The 22481-nt window shown below is 39.1% G+C and overlaps 1 pseudogene; it reads right to left on the bottom strand.

The window, feature by feature from the left end:
* Positions 1 to 15842: 15842 nt before the first annotated feature.
* LOC143555177 (uncharacterized) lies at positions 15843 to 17862 on the bottom strand (annotated as a pseudogene).
* Positions 17863 to 22481: the final 4619 nt, after the last annotated feature.

The raw sequence follows: 22481 nt of genomic DNA, 5'->3' as shown, positions 1-22481 counted from the left end.
GGACCGGTTTTTTTGGCCCGGAAAAAAACCGGTTCGGTTAATAACCGGACCGGTTAATAACCGGTTTTTGTATCTGAAAACCCTAACCGGTCTAACCGGTTAGGACCGGTTTAGGAACCGGTTAGAACCGGTTAATAAACCGGTTTTTTTATTAACCGGTTTTTTAATAACCGGTCTAACCGGTTAACCGGTTTTTTTTTTTTTTTTAAATAACCATTATTTTTTCACAGTATAAACAAACCGGTAACTACAAGGCAAACCGGTAACTACAAGGCAAAACGGACTGACTCCATTCTTTGCTTTCGTTGTTAGGGTTCTTTGCTTGGAAGATTAAAAACACATAACTTTCATTTATAGCTTTTACATTAAAAATACAAACATTAAATCGTTATCGCATATTCGTAACTCAAAAATACAAACATTAAAGAATGCTTAGACACGATTACATTAACAACTTGCTGTTTCTTACTCATTATTTTCTTCGCTACCCGATCCCGAGCTATTCCTTAGGTAATCGTCGTACGCGGCTTCTTCATCGGTCATTGGTTGAGTGTGTCCTTGATTGACCTCGTCTTCATACAAGCCCGCCTCATAGTCCATTTCCCCCTCGAGTGAGCGTTGATGTTGTGCCCTATCTAAAGAGTCCAAGTAATCCTTGTAGCAAATCGACATCTCTACAGCTGGTGGAGTGAGTCGAGTCCTCCTAATCGATATAACCCTGCCAGAAACAGAAAAAGCAGACTCCGAAGCTACCGTGGAAGCTTGGACCGTTAGTAAATCTTTGGCCATGGCGGCGAGGATCGGAAACTCATCCTCCTTACCTCTCCACCAAGCCAGCAAATCAAGACTTCTAAATTCATCCGGAGTCATGTGTTTCACAAAGTTGGTACCACCATACCTTCCAAGTTCACTGCTTGGGGTGTTTACCTTTTGACGTTTACCGGCGTCTTCCCAAATCATGTAGTACATCCCCATTTCAAGGTCGGTTTAGGATTGGGATTGGGCAACAGCTCTTAACGTGTCACACCCTCAAAATCCACTAACGGAGTTTTACCGTCAGAGGGTGTGAACTGGCAGGATCGGAATCATTAGTTATAACCAAACCAAAGAAAAACGTTTAAATGAAAGTAAGTGCGGAAGCGTAAAACCTTAATTCAAAAGTTGCGTCACGCAGGACGACTTAAAAACCAAAAGTAACTGTTTAAGTTTAAATTTGCAGAATAAAAGTGTTTTCAATAATGCATGCTCCTAAACCGCGCGCCCGCCTCGGCTACCTGAGAATAACATACTAAAAGTGTCAACACAAGGTTGGTGAGTTCACAAGTAAGATAAGATAAATTGTTTAGCGTTTTGCGTAACCTCGTTACGACGTTTAAATGTTGCGTAACCTCGTTACGGCGTTTGAGTGTGTAACCACGTTACAACGTTTAAGTATTGCGTAACCTCGTTACGACGTTTGAGCGTGTAACCATGTTACAACGTTTAAGTATTGCGTAACCTCGTTACGACGTTTGAGCGTGTAACCATGTTACAACGTTTAAGTGTTGCATTACCAGATAGTGTTATGTTAAATTATATATCGATAGGTAGCTAATCTATACAACAAGTATTGCTAAGTGGTTCGCGACCGAAGCTGACTGTTTATCAAGTGCCCGTCACCAGGTCATCCAGACCATGGTATGTGTTAGCCCAAATTTACACCCACTCAACCTCCAGTTGAGCTATAACGTCGGGTGGGGTTTGTCAAACCCAGTAGTACTACCCAAAAGTGACTCGCTATTCCAAATATTAACCGGTCCGATGTGTGGGACTTCAAGTTGTTACAAATGCCGCTTAGCCTTTACAAGTGATATATAATTTATAACAAAATCTTTCATATGCGTTTATCTCAGAAAATATGTTTATCGGAGTATGTTATCTCCCCCAAGTGGAAAAACATTTGAAAGCAGTTTAAGAGTGGGGTAAGTGAACTCACTGTTTGCGAAGAATATCCGATCTAGATCACCGAGTGATGCGCGTCGTAGAAAACTCTCTAGCGTTCTAAAACAACAAGGAGATTTTCTAAGTATCGGAACGTTTAACGAGTCTCTAGACTCGGCACATAATACCTATGCACGTAACATGTTTCGTGTTTCGTTTGTGTATTGTGTATGACTCTACAAGTACAATCGTGATACGACATATGAGTGAGCAATTACTTCCGTGTCATGTGTTAATAACCTACTTACTAGCAATAATTCCCGTAAGGGCAATTTGGTCAACAAACAAAGACTAACTAACCAATATTTCCCGCAAGGGTAATTTGGTCAATTCATGGCAATCAACTAGCAACTATTTCCCCGCAAGGGTATTTTGGTCAAAATTACAACAATTATATAGAAACTATCATATTTCATGCATTCCTATACAACTCAGCAGCTAGTTTCGTTATGACAGAATTTCTACTCGAAAGATTGTACTAGTTCACCGATTATAACGTCCCAATTAATTCACCAAAAATTACCACAGAAACATACATGTCTTAGGTTTCCAGAACATATTTTATCTTATTTTTATTCCATATAGATTGTTCACAATGATCAAAACATTACAGCTAACTTTTATCAGCCAGATTCATGCACATCAGAATGTTATTTGCAATTCCCGTTAAACGAAAAATCCAATAAATGCAAGACCACTTGGGTTTGGTTCCTAACTCAGTGAGTCAACTTCCAGAAGTGGAACCAACCCAATTGGTCTCGTGGTTCATGAGATATAACATTTACAACATAACCTAACAGCAGGTCTAACAGCTCAGCTTTGCATCACGTTTTTGTAAAATCATAAAAGTATACTTCCACTTATCCAAAAATTACGAATTTATACTTCATAGAAACTAGACTCAACCTAGTTTACTGCAGTACCCACAATCTCAATCAATTTCCACGTTTACACTTCGTTACAGTTAGTTAAACATCGTATATACATTCTGTCCAGAATCTGTTCACATCAAAACTCAACATAATCACAACCTATGAACTATCATGCATCCATATAACCCCCTAGACCCTATAACTACTATCCATGCATATCAATCCCACATACATGCAAGCTTAGGGTTTTATTTACACTCTCAATCAAGGACACAACAATTAACATGCAATACTATCAAACTAGTTATCAATCTATCATCCAATTAACAAGAATCATCACAATCATATACATGCAAGAATCGGCTGACTTAGGGTTTTCACATAACCCATTAAACATAAAAATTACACAACAAGGAGGTAAGAGGTGATCAAGTATACCTTCCTAGCACCTAGTTCTTGGATCAAGGACTTGAATTGATGTGTGTGTGTGTGATCTATGTGGACGGCAGCCGTGGATAGGGGAGCAAGGGGAGAGCCGATCGTAGGGTTAATAATAATAATAATAGTTAGGGTTTAGAGTTTAAGTTATATTTATAAGCAAACAAGTTACATTCTAGTCCCTAAACTTCCAATTGTTGTTTTTCTCTAGAATATTCCATCATACTTGAACAATAAGATAACATGACCATACCATTATCACATAGCACATAATCCTAACACATATTAATCATATAATTAGTGTCTTGACGTTTGTCGTTTATTTGTCAATCGTTTGCGTTAACTCGTTTGCGTTTCGGTGCAAATCCCGAAAGACTACACATGTAGTAAGTGTTAAGCGTCATTTAAACCCTAGTTTAAATGTAATGAAGTGTGCGTTAAAGATTCAACGATCTTAAAGTTTGAATTGACGGAGTTGAGTTAACGAGGTTAACCTGAAATTGACGATTGTCACATCATTCCCATGTTAAAGAATTTTCGTCCCGAAAATTGAGTCAAGTCGTGATGAGAGCCTGAAAAAGTAAGAAAAATTTTCAGTTTGTCATATCATCCCCTAGTAGAAAGAAATTTCGTCCCGAAATTTAGTTCATACCTCCGGTGATGTTTGACGGTTTGCCGGGTTTCGCGGTTTTCGGTGTTTGGTTAGCCCTTCAAAAAGGTGAGGATACTTTTTCATCATGTGATCCTCGCGTTCCCATGTGAACTCCGGTCCACGTCTCGAGTTCCAACGAATCTTAACGATTGGAATTTTGCTGCGTTTGAGCGTTTTGGTTTCCCAATCCAAAACCTCGACTGGTTCCTCAATGAACCGTAACTGTTCATCAACTTGTAGTTCCTCCAAAGGAACTACTTGGGTTTCATCAGATAGGCATTTCTTCAAATTTGATACGTGGAATACATCGTGTACGCCACTGAGTTCTGTTGGTAGGTCCAGTCGGTACGCCACCGGACCAATGCGCTCAGTTATCCGGTACGGACCAACATATCGTGGGTTGAGTTTGTTTCGCTTACCAAAGCGAACCACACCTTTCCAGGGTGAGACTTTGAGTAACACTCGATCGTTTACTTGAAATTCGAGAGGTTTTCGGCGCTTGTCGGCGTAACTCTTTTGGCGATCTCGTGCTGCTGCCATGCGGTTTCGGATTTGAACAATCTTTTCCGAGGTTTCGAGTACCAGTTCCGGACCAGTGATTTGGCTATCACCCACCTCTGCCCAGCAGAGTGGTGATCGACACTTCCGTCCGTACAGCGCTTCAAACGGCGCTGCCTTAATACTTGCGTGGTAGCTGTTATTATACGAAAACTCTACCAAGGGTAAGTGGGGTTCCCAACTTTTTCCGAAATCTAAGACGCATGCACGCAACATATCCTCCAGGGTCTGAATAGTCCGTTCACTTTGCCCATCCGTCTGAGGATGGTATGCGGTACTCATATCGAGACGTGTGCCCAGTGCGCTTTGCAGCGACTTCTAAAAGTGTGAGGTAAAACGAGAATCTCGATCGGAAATGATCGAGACAGGCACTCCGTGTCTCGACACTACTTCCTTCATGTAGACACGAGTCAGTCTTTCCATTTTGTCTGTTTCCTTAATCGCTAGGAAGTGCGCCGATTTAGTCAACCGGTCAACGATCACCCAGATGGTATCGCATCCCGTCGGTGTTTTAGGCAAACCCGTAATAAAGTCCATTGAGATGTGTTCCCATTCCCACATTGGGAGTTCCGGTTGTTGCAGTAGACCAGATGGTTTCTGGTATTCTATCTTGACTCTGGCACAAGTCAAGCATTTGCTCACGTAGGTGGCAATGTCGGCTTTCATGTTCGGCCACCAGTAAAGTTCCTTTAAATCATGATACATTTTATCTGAGCCAGGGTGGATAGAATATCGGGACTTGTGAGCTTCGTCCATCACTAGAGTTCTCAATTCTCCGTATCGTGGAACCCAAATCCGGTTCTCAAAATATCGGACCCCGTCCGATCTGGTTTCAAGTTGCTTGCTCATGCCCCGCATGAGTTCCGATGGAAGATTATCATCTTTCAACGCTTCCAGTTGCGCATCGCGAATCTGATCGGGTAAGCTGGCATGAATCGTAAGTTGTAATGCTCTCACCCGTCTGGGTTTATCTGTTTCTTTTCTGCTGAGGGCGTCGGCCACCACATTGGCCTTGCCAGGGTGGTACTTGATGGCACAATCGTAATCTTTAAGCAGCTCGACCCAACGACGCTGTCGCATGTTCAGCTCCTTCTGATCGTAGGTATGTTGGAGACTCTTGTGGTCGGTGTAAATGGTAAACTTGGTACCGTACAAGTAATGCCTCCATATCTTAAGAGCAAACACTACAGCTCCGAGTTCCAAATCGTGGGTCGTGTAGTTCTTCTCGTGAACCCGTAGTTGTCTAGAGGCGTAGGCTATAACTTTCTCAAGTTGCATCAGCACACAACCGAGACCTTGTATAGATGCGTCACAGTGTACCTCAAAATTTTCCGTTCCCTCGGGGAGGGCTAAAATAGGGGCGCTACAAAGCTTGGTTTTCAACAGTTGAAAAGCGGATTCTTGCGCGTCACCCCAGTTGTACTTAGTGCCCTTGTGAGTCAAAGCGGTGAGGGGTTGAGCAATCTTTGAAAATCCCTCGATGAAACGCCGATAGTAGCCGGCCAGTCCTAGGAATTGTCGCACCTCAGTCGGAGTCTTAGGTGCTTCCCAGTTTTTGATGGCCTCTACCTTACCGGGATCGACATGGATACCATTCTCGTTGATCACATGTCCTAAAAAGTGAACCTCGCGAAGCCAGAATTCACATTTCGAGAGTTTAGCATACAGTTGTTCCTTCTTCAGTAGTTCCAGAATTATCCTTAAGTGCTCTTCGTGGTCAGTCTCGTTCTTGGAATAGACGAGAATATCATCGATGAAAACAATCACGAACTTGTCGAGGTACGCCTTGCATACTCGATTCATGAGATCCATAAATACGGCTGGTGCGTTGGTTAGGCCAAAAGGCATAACCGAAAACTCGTAGTGACCATACCGTGTTCTGAAAGCCGTTTTTGAAATATCTTCTTCGCGCACTCTCAGCTGGTGATAACCGGATCGTAGATCGATCTTCGAGTAGTAACTCGATCCCTGAAGCTGGTCAAACAAATCATCAATTCGGGGTAAAGGATAACGGTTCTTGACCGTCATCTTGTTCAACTCCCGGTAGTCGATGCACATTCGGAAAGTCCCGTCTTTCTTTCGGACAAACAAGACAGGGGCTCCCCATGGCGATGAGCTAGGTCGGATAAAACCCTTATCCAACAAATCTTGCAACTGAGTGGACAACTCCTGAAGTTCCGCCGGTGCGAGCCGATACGGGGCTCGTGCTATGGGTGCTGCACCGGGTGTCAACTCGATTTGAAATTCGACTTGACGAATAGGAGGGAGTCCGGGCAAATCCTCCGGGAAGACTTCTGGAAAATCTCGCACAACCGGAATGTCTTCAATTCGTTTCTCCTCCACAGGTTTCTCAACAATCTGCGCCAGAATTGCCGGATGACCCTTTCTTAAATACTTCTGTGCCTTCATAATGGTAATGATGCTGGTGGTCATGCCGCTTCTCTCGCCTCGGACCGAAATGATCTCGCCTGAAGGGGTGGTAATATGGACGATCTTATCATGACATATAATCTCCGCTCGGTTCTCAGATAACCAGTCCATGCCGACAACGACATCGAAACTACTAAGCGTAAAAGGAATAAGGTCGATGTCAAAGACATGACCTGACAATTTCAACTTACATCCCGCAAGTATATGAGTTGTTATTACAGTCTTACCGTTAGCTAATTCAACAGGAAACTTAGCGTCTAACGGGGTTGGAGTAAGGTTTAAAAGTTGGCTAAAGGCCTTTGACACAAAACTCCTATCAGCTCCAGTGTCAAACAAAACAGAAGCAAAACAATCGTTTACAGGGAACTTACCAGACACCACATGCGGATCTCTGCGGGCTTGACCTGATCCAATCACAAACGCTCTTCCTTTGCCATTTCCTCCACCGTTACTGCCACTCCCATTACCCCCGTTATTGTCGTTCTGTTTCAGCTTGGGGCAGTCCTTCCGGAAATGACCTTCCTGTCCCCATTCATAACATCCCTTAGTCATCATCGGTGGCTTAGGAGCACCCTTCGCCACAAGGTCAACTCTACAATCCTTCGCTTGGTGACCTATCTTTCCGCATCTTTGACACTTGACACGGTCACACTGCCCAACATGGTGAAAGTTGCACCTATTGCACTTTGGATGTTTCCCAGCATACCCGCTCGAAACCTGCCCGTTACCGTTGTTGTTGTTGTTGTTGTTGTGATTCTGAGTGTTGAAACTCCGAGTAAATTCGGGCTTACGGTAGTGGTGTTGCGGTGGGAGGTTTGAGGATGAAGATCTGGTGTTGTCAAACTTTCTCTTCCCGCTGTTCGGGTTGCTGTTGTTGTTACTGTTGCTGACGTGGTCATTACTCGGGTTGTCACGGGCTTTAACAGTCGAACCCCTCGGTGGTAACGCACCCTGGGTCACAGCCTGATCCGTCAGTTTGTGAGCCAAACGGATCGCTTGTTGGATCGTGGCTGGTCTGGAAGACGTCACCATACCCTGAATCTGTGGTGCTAACCCATCAATGTACATCTCTATTCTCTTGCTCGGCGGATCCACCATCCGCGGACACATCACTGCCACTTATTAGTCTAATTAAAAATTCATGATTAAAACCATTGTATTCGCTACAAAGTATTTCCAATCAATCCTTAAAATTATAGAAAAATAATAGTTCGGATGGAGACAACCCCTCCATCTAAGTGTCATCCTCACTAGATGTCGTCATCTGAGGACACCTCTGAATGTGCCTCCTCCTCAGCCGGTTCCTCCTCCGGTTCTTCTTCGGGTTCCCCCTCGGGATCTTCCTCGGGATCTTCCTCAGGCTCCTCTTCGGGATCTTCTTCAGGTTCTACATCAGGCTCTGCCTCGGGCTCTGCCTCAGGTTCTGCTGCGTTCTGATCGAGTTGCGTTTGTAGGATATCGCAACGTTCTAACGCTATTTCCGTTCGGGTCCTTGCTTCTTGGAGTTGTTCTTGCAAGTCTATCATCTCGGCTTGCATCTTCATCATAACCTTGGTTCGTTGCTCACTAGTCTCTTGCATTTCTTTCATTGCCGCTGCCATGCGGGCAATCTCCTCCTGAGTCTCGGTTCCATCTTTAAACAGTCTGGCAACATTTTCTCTAGTGTAGCGCATGTAACCCACATCACGCTCCAAACAAGAAACGACAGCTGCGAGAACTCGCTCTACAGGTTCGGTTATAGGTGGTAGAGTGTTAGGGTAAGCAGGGTGGTTCGGGTGAGGCAATGGGGGAACTTGTTCACGGTAGACCATACGTCTGATCATGTTGGGGTACCATTCCCAGCTAACGTTGTTGTCATACAAGCCTCCGGATAGGCGGTACCTCTTTGGTGCAGGAGCTTCGAGTTCCGGGACTACACGGGGTGGCGAGGCAGTAGGTAACTGCGGTTCCTTCCCGTGAGCATGCGTCATCGAATCGGATGATGATGAGGGTGGCGTCGACATTCCTACAGGTAAGCCGGGTATATGCGCGCGTATGAGTGAAGGAGATAAGGAAATAAGATTTCAAGACTACACAAACCTATGCAGTGCGTATCATTATAACTAATGGGTCGTCGCGGTTATAGTCTAGTATGCATGCAGCTTCTAGTTCGCTATAACCAATGGCTCTGATACCAATCTGTCACACCCTCAAAATCCACTAACGGAGTTTTACCGTCAGAGGGTGTGAACTGGCAGGATCGGAATCATTAGTTATAACCAAACCAAAGAAAAACGTTTAAATGAAAGTAAGTGCGGAAGCGTAAAACCTTAATTCAAAAGTTGCGTCACGCAGGACGACTTAAAAACCAAAAGTAACTGTTTAAGTTTAAATTTGCAGAATAAAAGTGTTTTCAATAATGCATGCTCCTAAACCGCGCGCCCGCCTCGGCTACCTGAGAATAACATACTAAAAGTGTCAACACAAGGTTGGTGAGTTCACAAGTAAGATAAGATAAATTGTTTAGCGTTTTGCGTAACCTCGTTACGACGTTTAAATGTTGCGTAACCTCGTTACGGCGTTTGAGTGTGTAACCACGTTACAACGTTTAAGTATTGCGTAACCTCGTTACGACGTTTGAGCGTGTAACCATGTTACAACGTTTAAGTATTGCGTAACCTCGTTACGACGTTTGAGCGTGTAACCATGTTACAACGTTTAAGTGTTGCATTACCAGATAGTGTTATGTTAAATTATATATCGATAGGTAGCTAATCTATACAACAAGTATTGCTAAGTGGTTCGCGACCGAAGCTGACTGTTTATCAAGTGCCCGTCACCAGGTCATCCAGACCATGGTATGTGTTAGCCCAAATTTACACCCACTCAACCTCCAGTTGAGCTATAACGTCGGGTGGGGTTTGTCAAACCCAGTAGTACTACCCAAAAGTGACTCGCTATTCCAAATATTAACCGGTCCGATGTGTGGGACTTCAAGTTGTTACAAATGCCGCTTAGCCTTTACAAGTGATATATAATTTATAACAAAATCTTTCATATGCGTTTATCTCAGAAAATATGTTTATCGGAGTATGTTATCTCCCCCAAGTGGAAAAACATTTGAAAGCAGTTTAAGAGTGGGGTAAGTGAACTCACTGTTTGCGAAGAATATCCGATCTAGATCACCGAGTGATGCGCGTCGTAGAAAACTCTCTAGCGTTCTAAAACAACAAGGAGATTTTCTAAGTATCGGAACGTTTAACGAGTCTCTAGACTCGGCACATAATACCTATGCACGTAACATGTTTCGTGTTTCGTTTGTGTATTGTGTATGACTCTACAAGTACAATCGTGATACGACATATGAGTGAGCAATTACTTCCGTGTCATGTGTTAATAACCTACTTACTAGCAATAATTCCCGTAAGGGCAATTTGGTCAACAAACAAAGACTAACTAACCAATATTTCCCGCAAGGGTAATTTGGTCAATTCATGGCAATCAACTAGCAACTATTTCCCCGCAAGGGTATTTTGGTCAAAATTACAACAATTATATAGAAACTATCATATTTCATGCATTCCTATACAACTCAGCAGCTAGTTTCGTTATGACAGAATTTCTACTCGAAAGATTGTACTAGTTCACCGATTATAACGTCCCAATTAATTCACCAAAAATTACCACAGAAACATACATGTCTTAGGTTTCCAGAACATATTTTATCTTATTTTTATTCCATATAGATTGTTCACAATGATCAAAACATTACAGCTAACTTTTATCAGCCAGATTCATGCACATCAGAATGTTATTTGCAATTCCCGTTAAACGAAAAATCCAATAAATGCAAGACCACTTGGGTTTGGTTCCTAACTCAGTGAGTCAACTTCCAGAAGTGGAACCAACCCAATTGGTCTCGTGGTTCATGAGATATAACATTTACAACATAACCTAACAGCAGGTCTAACAGCTCAGCTTTGCATCACGTTTTTGTAAAATCATAAAAGTATACTTCCACTTATCCAAAAATTACGAATTTATACTTCATAGAAACTAGACTCAACCTAGTTTACTGCAGTACCCACAATCTCAATCAATTTCCACGTTTACACTTCGTTACAGTTAGTTAAACATCGTATATACATTCTGTCCAGAATCTGTTCACATCAAAACTCAACATAATCACAACCTATGAACTATCATGCATCCATATAACCCCCTAGACCCTATAACTACTATCCATGCATATCAATCCCACATACATGCAAGCTTAGGGTTTTATTTACACTCTCAATCAAGGACACAACAATTAACATGCAATACTATCAAACTAGTTATCAATCTATCATCCAATTAACAAGAATCATCACAATCATATACATGCAAGAATCGGCTGACTTAGGGTTTTCACATAACCCATTAAACATAAAAATTACACAACAAGGAGGTAAGAGGTGATCAAGTATACCTTCCTAGCACCTAGTTCTTGGATCAAGGACTTGAATTGATGTGTGTGTGTGTGATCTATGTGGACGGCAGCCGTGGATAGGGGAGCAAGGGGAGAGCCGATCGTAGGGTTAATAATAATAATAATAGTTAGGGTTTAGAGTTTAAGTTATATTTATAAGCAAACAAGTTACATTCTAGTCCCTAAACTTCCAATTGTTGTTTTTCTCTAGAATATTCCATCATACTTGAACAATAAGATAACATGACCATACCATTATCACATAGCACATAATCCTAACACATATTAATCATATAATTAGTGTCTTGACGTTTGTCGTTTATTTGTCAATCGTTTGCGTTAACTCGTTTGCGTTTCGGTGCAAATCCCGAAAGACTACACATGTAGTAAGTGTTAAGCGTCATTTAAACCCTAGTTTAAATGTAATGAAGTGTGCGTTAAAGATTCAACGATCTTAAAGTTTGAATTGACGGAGTTGAGTTAACGAGGTTAACCTGAAATTGACGATTGTCACATAACGAGTCATGAATTTGGGAAGACGACCCGTATTTTGTAAGGTAAACATCATACATGTTAGACAAGGTGGTGTTGAAAGCATTCTTTAAAGTTTGGTTATAATAGGGGTTTTGATCGTCGTTTAACTCTAGCTCATCACAAATTTTTTCTATTAAAGCTTCAACACCACCAACATTGATGCAAGGGTTTAACGCAGCAGCACATGTCAAAACAACGGGTAGTTGTTGAAAATATTTTCTAAATTTTTCTTTCATTTTTACACCCATATCAAAATAAGGTGCACCCCTACAATGAAGTTCACTCAACTTTGTGCACATGACAGCAATTTTTGGTAAAGCAATGGGGCTTGTTGGATAGTAAACCCCGGATAAACTAGTTGTGCAAGATTTAAAAATTTGAAGGACCTCCGTAACGATCTCAATCAATAACCAGTTTCTAGGATCGTACGGTGCACATTTACCCCTACTTGACAAAATTTGATGAAACGCAACTAGTGATTCTTTTTGTTGGATGGCTTTCTCAAACATATCACAAGTCGAGTTCCATCTTGTTGGACAATCCCAATTTGGCCCCAACCATTGACAATTAGCTTCTACACAAAATTTTTTGTATCTTGAAAATGTTTTATTGTTGCTAAAAACATCTCGTAACATTCTTTTAAAATTGTTTCTTTGCGTTTCGATCACGTTTAACCCATCTTGCACGGCCAAGTTGATAATATGTGCAATGCATCGGCTATGAAAAAACGCTCCATCACAAATAGGTTTATACTTTAATTTTAAATGGCCAACCGCGGCCGTATTGTTGGACGCGTTATCAAACGAAATTGAAAAGATTTTATGTTCAATCTTGTATTGTCGAATGACTTTATCCAAGAGTTTAAAAATATTTCTACCCGTGTGCGGGTAATCAAACAATTGAAACGCAACGGTTCGTTTCATCATTTGCCACGACTCGGGGTCAACCCAATGAGCCGTCACACAAATGTATGAGTCGAGCGAACCATTAGGTACCGACCACACATCCGTTGTTAAGTTTACACCAGTTTGTAAGTTTGAAAAGTATGAAATTAGTTCGGATTTAGCGTTTTTCCATGCTTTAAGACAATCTCTTCTAAGGGTCGAACGACTTACGTGTTGGTAGCGTGGTTGAACATACTTTTGCATCATCTCCGTGAATTGAGGGTTGTCGAAGTGGTTGAAAGGAAGTGTTTGTTGAATCACAAAGTTTGAAAACTGTTGACGTACCGCTTCAAGGTCGTACGTAAACACCGTTCCTTGATTCGTCATCTCCGGCTGCGAACTACTTCCCGATTCGTCCTTCAAGGCCTTGCAAAAGGGCCTTTGTACATGCGCTTTTAAAGTGGAGTTTGCATCTTTGCCATAAAACTTCAAACAATGTTTGCATCGAGCTTTTTGGCTACCGTTAGACATTTCGCATAGGTCGAAATGTTGCCAAACATCTTGGTTTCGTTTCGTGGGGATGACCCGAACGACCGTTTCTCCCGTGTTCGAGGCACCCATGTTGATGGATGAAGCAGCACTTTGGGAGGCCATGATAATCGACTACGAAATAAGAGCGTATGGAGTGGTAATGTGGTATAATTGAGCGTGAGATAACAAAATAATCGCGTATGAAATAAACGTTTAGAGCGTTTGGAGCGTTTGGAGTTGTATAATCGAGTGTGTTCTAACCAATACCCAACCTAAACTATATATAGATGTTTGTGGGGGTAGAATGGTAAAAAAAAAAAAAAACGGTCAAAATTGAAAAAAACGGCTATATAGCCGTTTCACAACGGAAATAAACCGGTTTTTAACCGGTTAACCGGTTACTAAAAAACCGGTTAACCGGTTTTTCTATAACGGTCATAAACCGGTTTATAAAAAAACCGGTTAACCGGTTTTTTAGTAACCGGTTATTTAAAAAAACCGGTTTTTTTTATAACCGGTTTGAAAACCGGTTTGGGCTCTAAAAAGTATAACCGATATACAAACCGGCGGTTTGTAAACCGGTCAAACCGGTTTTAAAAAAACCGGTTTTTTAAAAAACCGGTTTCCGGTTTAAACCGGCAAACCGGTTCGAGGACCGGTTTTTTTGACCACCTCTACTTGTAACATCCCCGTTCCAATAAATAATTAAATAAAATATTTCGGAATTATTCTAGTTGTCGTGAAGAGAGGCGTCAATTAAGTTAATTAAATATTTTAGGAGCATGGATAAGTTAATAGAGACTAATGGACTTAAGCCTAACTAATTAACATGAACAGTTTGAGAAGATTACCCGTCGGTTCGGTTAACTTAAAAGTTAACCCCGTTAACTTAAGAAATGAATGACAAGTGATTATAGAGGATTAATAGTGTGCCTTATTAAACAGTTAGTCGGGCACAGTTGAAGAAAGGAATTAATATTAACGGTGAACGTAACAGGATCCAGGTGAGTTCTAGCCCCCTTTTTCCTTTAAACGTTTTGGGGCTGTATGTGAAAGAATAGATATGTGTGACTTTAGTTAATGACATGTATCTTGTATGAATGTGTTTATATATATAGTTGAATGTTGAATGGTAGTTAATAGAATAGAAAGAGCTAAGGAATATATCCTACTAATGCTTGTGTAGAATGTTATATGAATATCAATGAGTATGAATGCTATGTATAGAAGAATGTGTATATGTTCATGCGTAGAGTCATCGGGCCTCATGCATGCATAATAAGTTAGGACGACAAATCCCTCTAACTTTATAAGGCTCGGTTAAGAGCAAGGAAGGCTCGGTTATGAGCAAAGATAGGAGGCTCGGTTACGAGCAAGGAAGGCTCGGTTATGAGCAAAGATAGGAGACTCGATTATGAGTAAGAGTAGGAGGCTCAGTTACGAGTAGGTGTATAAGAATATAGTTATGAAATGATTGATAGACAAATATAGAGAAAGTAAATAAAGAATTATAAACGTTATGCTATATAATAAATGTATGAAAGATGTGATTTGCTTATAAGTCGTATGTTATGAAAATAAAGAAACGTTAGAACTCACTCAGCGTATAGCTGACTTTTAGTATGCATGCAGGTATTGTGATGGCGTGGTAAGTTTGAGGCGCATACGAGGCTATCCATATTGAAGATTAGTTAGAGGAGGAGGTTGTTATGTAAAAGTTTTAGTTTCCGCTGCAAATTTATTATGCTTCTGCTGTATCAAACTGAGTTTATGAGTAAATCCAACACCCAATGTAAGGCTACCGGGATCGGGGCCTTACAGTGCGGCTGTTATATTGACTTCTATTTCATTACATGTGTATCCGATTGTGTAGGGCTGTTAATTTGTAGACAGTTTTGATGGCAGCTTTTAGTTGAAGGCAAATTAGTAGGGCTTGAGGAGAAACGATCCACTGACAAACGATGAGCAAGGTATGTTCATGAATCAATCTTAAAACGTTTTGTGAGAGTTTTAATGTTAATAAAAAATTACAAGTTATACGGTGTGTTGATATAATTAAGTTAAATGTTATATATGCATGTTATGGATATGGAACATGAGCTTCAAGTGCTACGAATTCTATCGGATGAGAAGCAGAAGCACTTAGTTGAGCTTAAAGAAACTACAATAACCTTAAGGTTTACCGTGTCAACATCTTTGTAATGTTTCATGTCTGCTTTTTCCAAAGCAGATGTTGCTTTGCTTTTATGTGCCAACTAGGCTAGCATTATAGTCATGGTTGTGCATATGAACTTTGTAGCAATTTATTAAAAATAGAACTATGGTGGTGGTGGACCGGTTGTGAAAGTTACGGACAGACAGAAACTCAGAAAGTGATATTTCAACATACCACATTAACTGTTCACTATTCAAGAAATAAAAAAAAACTATTAATTTCAAACCATAAAAGGGTAATACTAACTACTACATTTTTACCAATGGTATAAGACAGTAGGAAGCTACAAACCTGAGTCCATAAAACACACTTTCAACTAACTTTGCCCAAGCAGAAGTGCTTTTAGGATGGCATCACTCTTCCCATCAGCATAAGAAAACATATGACCCCCGCCCGTCACCTCGTGATACTTTATCCACGGAAGTTGTCGAGCTATATACCGTTGCAGCGTCACAGACACATACCTATCTTCGTCACCCATCCATATATGAACAGACCCTTCGTTTTCTGGAAGCGGGTTCTTAATTTCTGTTGGATCAAATTCCCATGAACTGAACCCAATATTCAAGTCACGATGGATAGACTCGTAGTCTCCTTGTTGTCTTACTTGTCCCTTTGTAACACACAAAAAATGAAAATAGATTATTAATTGAAATAATATAGTTACTGCATTCATATTTGGTCCACAAGTTGCATTTTTAGTACCTCAACATCTGCTCTACCGGCTGTATATACGGGCACAAGTTCTCTATCTTGTCGGGAAAGAATATCCGGGGTGTAACCTATATAGGTTAGGCTAGGAAACCATTTTTGCGTGTTTCACCAGTAGGTTAATGATGGAAGATAGTGAGCAACCCGCAGACCCCATTGATCTTGACGAAACTGCTCTGAAAACGCTTGTTGAGACAAGTTTGATGGTAATTTGGGCCACCAATAGTTAATTACTGGTGCTATAAGAGCTGCTCCTGCTAGCCTGTTTTCATCATATAATACATGACTATTATAATTAGAATAACATGAAGACAATTTAATATTTAACAAGTATCTTATCTTCCTCTGGGGCTTGGATAATACTACATCTTATGTGGACTTGCATGTGATTATCTACATGTATTTGAGTTTATATGTTTCTAGGATGTTATATGTGTTAATTTGTAGTTTACTATGTCACCCTGCTGTCATCCTTTGTTTTGATATTGGTACATGAACGTTTGTATGTTTATTAAAACAAATCAACCATGAATGTTTAAAACTGTAATAAAACATATGACTTAAAATGACTCTGAAAGATTATTGGATTCAAATCCTTGTGTTCTATAGGTGATTTGTATGATTTCCCCTATATAAGGGATAAGTTTAATGAGAAGGGCAAGGATTTGAATCCAATAATCTTTCAGGCTTGCTTTTATGCTTATATTTATATAAATATAATAACTCCTTATATATATGTATTTATTGAAATCTAAACGAACAAACATAAACGAACGAACAGAACAAACACAGATAAACGACATAAATGAACGAACAAAGTGCATGTTCATGTCCGTTTGTTTGATTAAACAAACAACATATTTTGATCATGTTCGTTCGCTTATTAAAGAAATGAACTTCCTGCCTAAGAATTCACGAACAGTTCATTAGCGTTCGGTTATTTTACAAGCCTATGACTACACGCATATTCCCCTTAAAACAGAAAAATTAAACTGCATTCTTGACTCAAGCTTATGATCCTACAAAAGAGTAACACTAATAGTAACTTATGATACCTGTGAGGAATGTACTTCAAATAACACCAAGTCAGTTGCCCACCCAGCGAAAAACCGAGCACATAAAACTTGGATCCAAGTTCAAGTTGATCTGCAAGTTCTTCAGTATCTAAAACCAAACTCTTTAATGTCCGTTTAGGATCCGGGTCACTCTCTCCGTAACCCGGTCTATCAAATGAAACAATATAAATCCCCAAGTCTTCAAGTAGACCCTGCAAAACTCAACCAAGTATTTAGTCAACCTTAACACTGAAAGTAACATATGATCAACATAACATGGAAGAAACCATACAGGAGACGCTGCGGTGGCAATAACCGTATAATGCTTGATACAGTCGAAGCCGTGAACAAAAATTATTTTGTACTTTGCTGATTCTTTTGGGACACCATATTCTTTATAGGATAGATATCTTCCATCACGAAGTTTGATTCTTGGTGTTGTAATGGGAAGCCCGTTTGGAGGCCCGACTTTGTAGGGGCGGGTGGACATGCTGCTTGATACGCCCATGCTAAAAGCCCGGTAAGGAAGACTAATAGAAATTTCATGAAAATGCCTGAAATGTTTCAAGTTTAACTTACCGAAGAGCGCTCAAATCGTGTCGAGCTCTTTTTCTACAAATCAGTTGTTTTCTCAAGCTTAGGCCCTGCTCGTTTATTATTTACTAATTAAATTATATACGTTTTAAATTAACTTCACATATTTTTAGAAAAATCTTAAACGGACCAAAGCTTGGCTCGAGCTCTTTTTCTAAAGCTCGAGTTGTTTTTTAAGCTTGGGTTCAGCTCGTTTATTATATATTATTATTAAATATACACGTTTTTATTAACTTTATATAGTTTGAGAAAAACCTTAAACGGGCCAAAGCTCAGCTCTAGCTCTAACTCTTTTTCTAAATCTCGAGTTGTTTTTCAACCTCAACCCCAGGCTCGTTTATTATATATTAATCAATTATAAACATTTTTATTTAATTTTGTAAATTTGAGAACAACCTAAAACGAGCCAGAGATCAAGCAAGCTCGGTTGTGCAATGCGAAATTAATGCATAAAGTCTTACAAATGGAAAATTCTAAAAAATACAAGGCTTGTTAAGAAGGCTTGACGAGCCTAAACGAGCTTCTGATACAAGGCTCAAGCTTGGACTCAATACTAAACAAACAAGCTTTATTCGAGGCTCAGGCTCGGCTTGTTGGCCAAGATGGATCAAACAATCAGATCAAACACACAAACACGAGATATTTGGGGTGACAACCCTCGACTCTTTTCATATAATCAAACGAACTTATCAAACGAACTTCACGAACATAACAAACTTGCATGGAGAAGAGACTTCTCTTGGCTCTCTCACATAAAACTAATAATCTAGACTCTATTTATAGACATACTAAACTTGTTCTCCAAGCCAAACCTAACTTGGAAACCAAGACAACCTTATTCTAGATAATCCATAATATTCTTGCCATACTAAACAAATATTAATATCAAACTTAACAAAACAAACCCTCAACATTATTGATAATTCAAGATTAACCTTCATTCACCCCCTTAATCTTGAATTGTTCCTCTTCTTGCTTTTGTACCACTAGGGTCTTGAATTCCCGATAACACTCTCAGCTCTTCAATTTTAATTATTGGTTCGTCTTTAACCTTTCTTTTCAGTTGTTTGTAACAAACCAGTTTAACAAGTTCTTTATGTTCATCGTTCAAACCATCCACATTGATCTCGGATACAACTTCATTCTCCACGTTCTTCTTTCTCACTTTTCTTTTCTTTCTTTGCTCATCAAAACTTGCAGATGGGTTATTCGTTCTTTCTTTACTAGACCCTATTGGGCCTTCCATTCTGACAATTCTTCTCAACCTTTCATTTGGTTCTGACTTTTCATCAAGAAATGCTCGATTGTTGACTTTCATACATGATACTAAATCTGTAAATTTCTTAACTGCATCATTCCTTTCATTCAATCCCATAACCTTTCTTTCATCATCACGATTAGTAGAAGATTTCTTGCTTCATTTCTTCTCACTTATCTTAACAGTTTTCTCATCTTCAAGGTTGTTTGAGTAAGAAAAACATACCTGAAGATTCACAATCTTCTCTTCTTTTTCTAAAGAATTCTTTCTTTTTCTTTATTCAATCTTTCCTTTCTTTCACTTCTCAAAACAGCTTGCAAAGCTTCTTCATTCTTTGCAGCTTCCTGGGCTTCATTCTTACATGCCTGTTCTTCTTGAACAATCCCATTCAATCGTTCTTTATCAGCGATCTCATCCAATCGTTCTTTCTCAGCGGCTTCTTGAGTTGCTTTTTCATCTTCTTCCTGTCGTACATAATCAATTCCAAGAAATCGAATCTTCAAAGCACGCCATGCTTCCTTACCCCACCATTCATGAGTGTGCCAACTTGTACCAAGATGTCTTCCGATAGCGTTTGACATATGAACCCCAACGCTGTGTACATCTTCCTTTCATCTATAGCCAGGCCTGGCCATGGGGGAGGGCTTGGAGGGCTCAAGCCCCAAGCCCACTCCCCCTTTAAGGCCCATGAGTTTTTAAAAGTATTTTATATATTAATATAGTTTCTGACCTATCAATTTCAAAAGGCCTATATGTTTATTGGTTTAATATAATTGATTTATATTTTGTTTCGAATTATGAAGAATCTGTTTTGGTGAACTTTTTTTTACTATTTTTATGTTTAAATAGACATTTAAAGTTTATTATTAATTCAGAAAATTCGCATGTGATTAAATAATTAAAGATTGAATGATGTATGATTAAATCAATTTATGTTAATGAATCATTGAATCAAATTTCTATGTTACTTTTATTTTTTCAGATATCATGTGTACTAAGCCTAAACATTTATCTGGTAGAACATGGTTAATGTATTTAAAAGTGGTTAATAAAGTATTTTGCTTTTGTTGTATGCCATTAGACAAGGTTCTTTAAAATGCTAGAAGAGCATCATGAGTCGTTTAAGTATTTTAGTTAGATTATTTTGATAAAAAAGAAAATAAAAACTTTTGTTTTGTTTATTGTTATTACATTGTTCTAAATTGTATAAGAGTTTAAATGTGTCTTTTAGGGCCTTTCGTTTTTTATGTCCTAGGCCCACTTTTTTTTTCGTATTCTCGAAGACGACCCTGTCTACAGCCATGCCGATTGTAGGTTCAATAACTTCCCAAAAACCATATTCTTTCAAAAATCCCTCCATCTTGATCAACCATACTTTGTAATTTGACTTCGTCAATGCTGAAAGTCCCCCAATCATCATCATCATTGTTTCTTTCCTATCTTTACTTTCTTTTCTGGTTTGCACTTTCAGTCGGAATTGATTCTGATCCCGAAACCAATCTCCAATAATAACTAAGACCATCTCCAACAGTTTTTGGTTCAAACCAGCCACATCAGCTTTTTTAAAAACCATATTTATACTCCAACAATACAACTTCTCAAACCATCTTTACATTTCCACATCATGACTTACTTTTACATTTATTTTAAATAAGAATTTCATAATATAATAAAACATTTAATTTTTATAATTTTATTTAAATAAATAGCAATATAATAAAAAATTAGTAAAAAATAGATGAACTAAAATATAACAAAGAGATTAAAAAATATAATTTAAAATTACAATTACTCTAACAAAATGAAAGAGAGGTAACTTGAAACTTTTGCCTAATAATAAAACCTATGAATTATTTTTATTCTACACCGTCCACAAATGTTCAATTCAATCATTCTAAAATGTATGATGATTACGTAAATCCGTAAACCGTTTCATGTACGCTTGGAAATCAGATGTTGGCCAATGAAATGACAGTTCATGTGGTTCATCTTCATCATTCGACCAATCTGTTACGGCGGCCCATGTTATGGATGTTTTTTCTTGGACTTCTTGTTATGTTTTTTATTCGAATTAAGCAATGTAAAATAGATAATAAAAACATTAAAAAACTAGCCGTTAAAAAAATTTAATCGTTAAACTAGCCGTTACGCAAAAAATACACAAACAAAAAAGTACATAAGTTTTAAAAGAAATATAATTATATATATATATATATATATAATACTTTAATATATTTTATAAATATAAAATGGGTATATATATATGGGGTGAAAGATGTGATATTGGGGCGCATAATGGATGGTTTTTGGTGGTTTGAAAACCCAAACTTCAAATATTAGATTTTGGATTGAACCAACCACTCCAATGGTTGGGGTTGGTTTGAACCAAGATAAACCAACCGTTGGAGATGGTCTAAGCGCTACAAACTTTTCTATAATTCAACGCCTCTTTTCACCGAGCAACAAACAACTTGCTTATGTTCTTTTGCTTAACTAGCCTTTGTTAATTACTCTTCCATAGACCCATAGACCTTACTTTTCAAAACCCAATTCTAAATTACCACAATGTGAATTAATTGTAAAACCTTCCAATTCGTTTCCGATGCCCACAAAATAACAGCCTCCTATGGAATCTCTCTTGAACAAAGCAATTGACACAAATTGCTATATTGACTTTCGATGAAACAAAACAATATATCGCAATCTCACGAGAACAGTATCTCACTAACAATCATTGCAACATTTTGCAAGTGGTGGCTGATATCATCAAACACAATAGCTATGTTACTTTTAATCCACACTTTAGGATTGATGCGAATAGAAAAGGCATAACAAATTCCACAATACTTCTCAACACGGCTCCCAAGAGGTTTTTTTTATTATCTTCCACGGACCAAAAGAACAAAACCCAACAGTCTTCCGAACGGTAATCGAACCTCCTTTGCGACTCGACTCCCGTGCAACGAACTGTGTCTTCAACGAGCTTAAACTCTGATACCAATTGTTGACCCAGATTGATCAAACAATCAAATCAAACACACAAACACGAGATATTTGGGTTGACAACCATCGACTCTTTTCATATAATCAAACGAACTTCACGAACATAACAAACTTACATGGAGAAGAGACTTCTCTTGGCTCTCTCACATAAAACTAATAATCTAGACCATATTTATAAACCTACTAAACTTGCTCTCCAAGCCAAACATAACTTGGAAACTAAGACAACCTTATTCTAGAATAATCCATAATATTCTTACTATACTAAACAAATATTAATATCAAACTTAACAAAACAAACCCTCAACATTATTGA

This window comes from Bidens hawaiensis, unplaced genomic scaffold (genome assembly GCF_021521415.1).
Source record: "Bidens hawaiensis isolate Kalapana, Puna unplaced genomic scaffold, B.hawaiensis_p1.1 tig00018012_1, whole genome shotgun sequence".
NCBI lineage: Eukaryota > Viridiplantae > Streptophyta > Magnoliopsida > Asterales > Asteraceae > Bidens > Bidens hawaiensis.
This window is presented reverse-complemented; position numbering and strand designations above follow the sequence as displayed.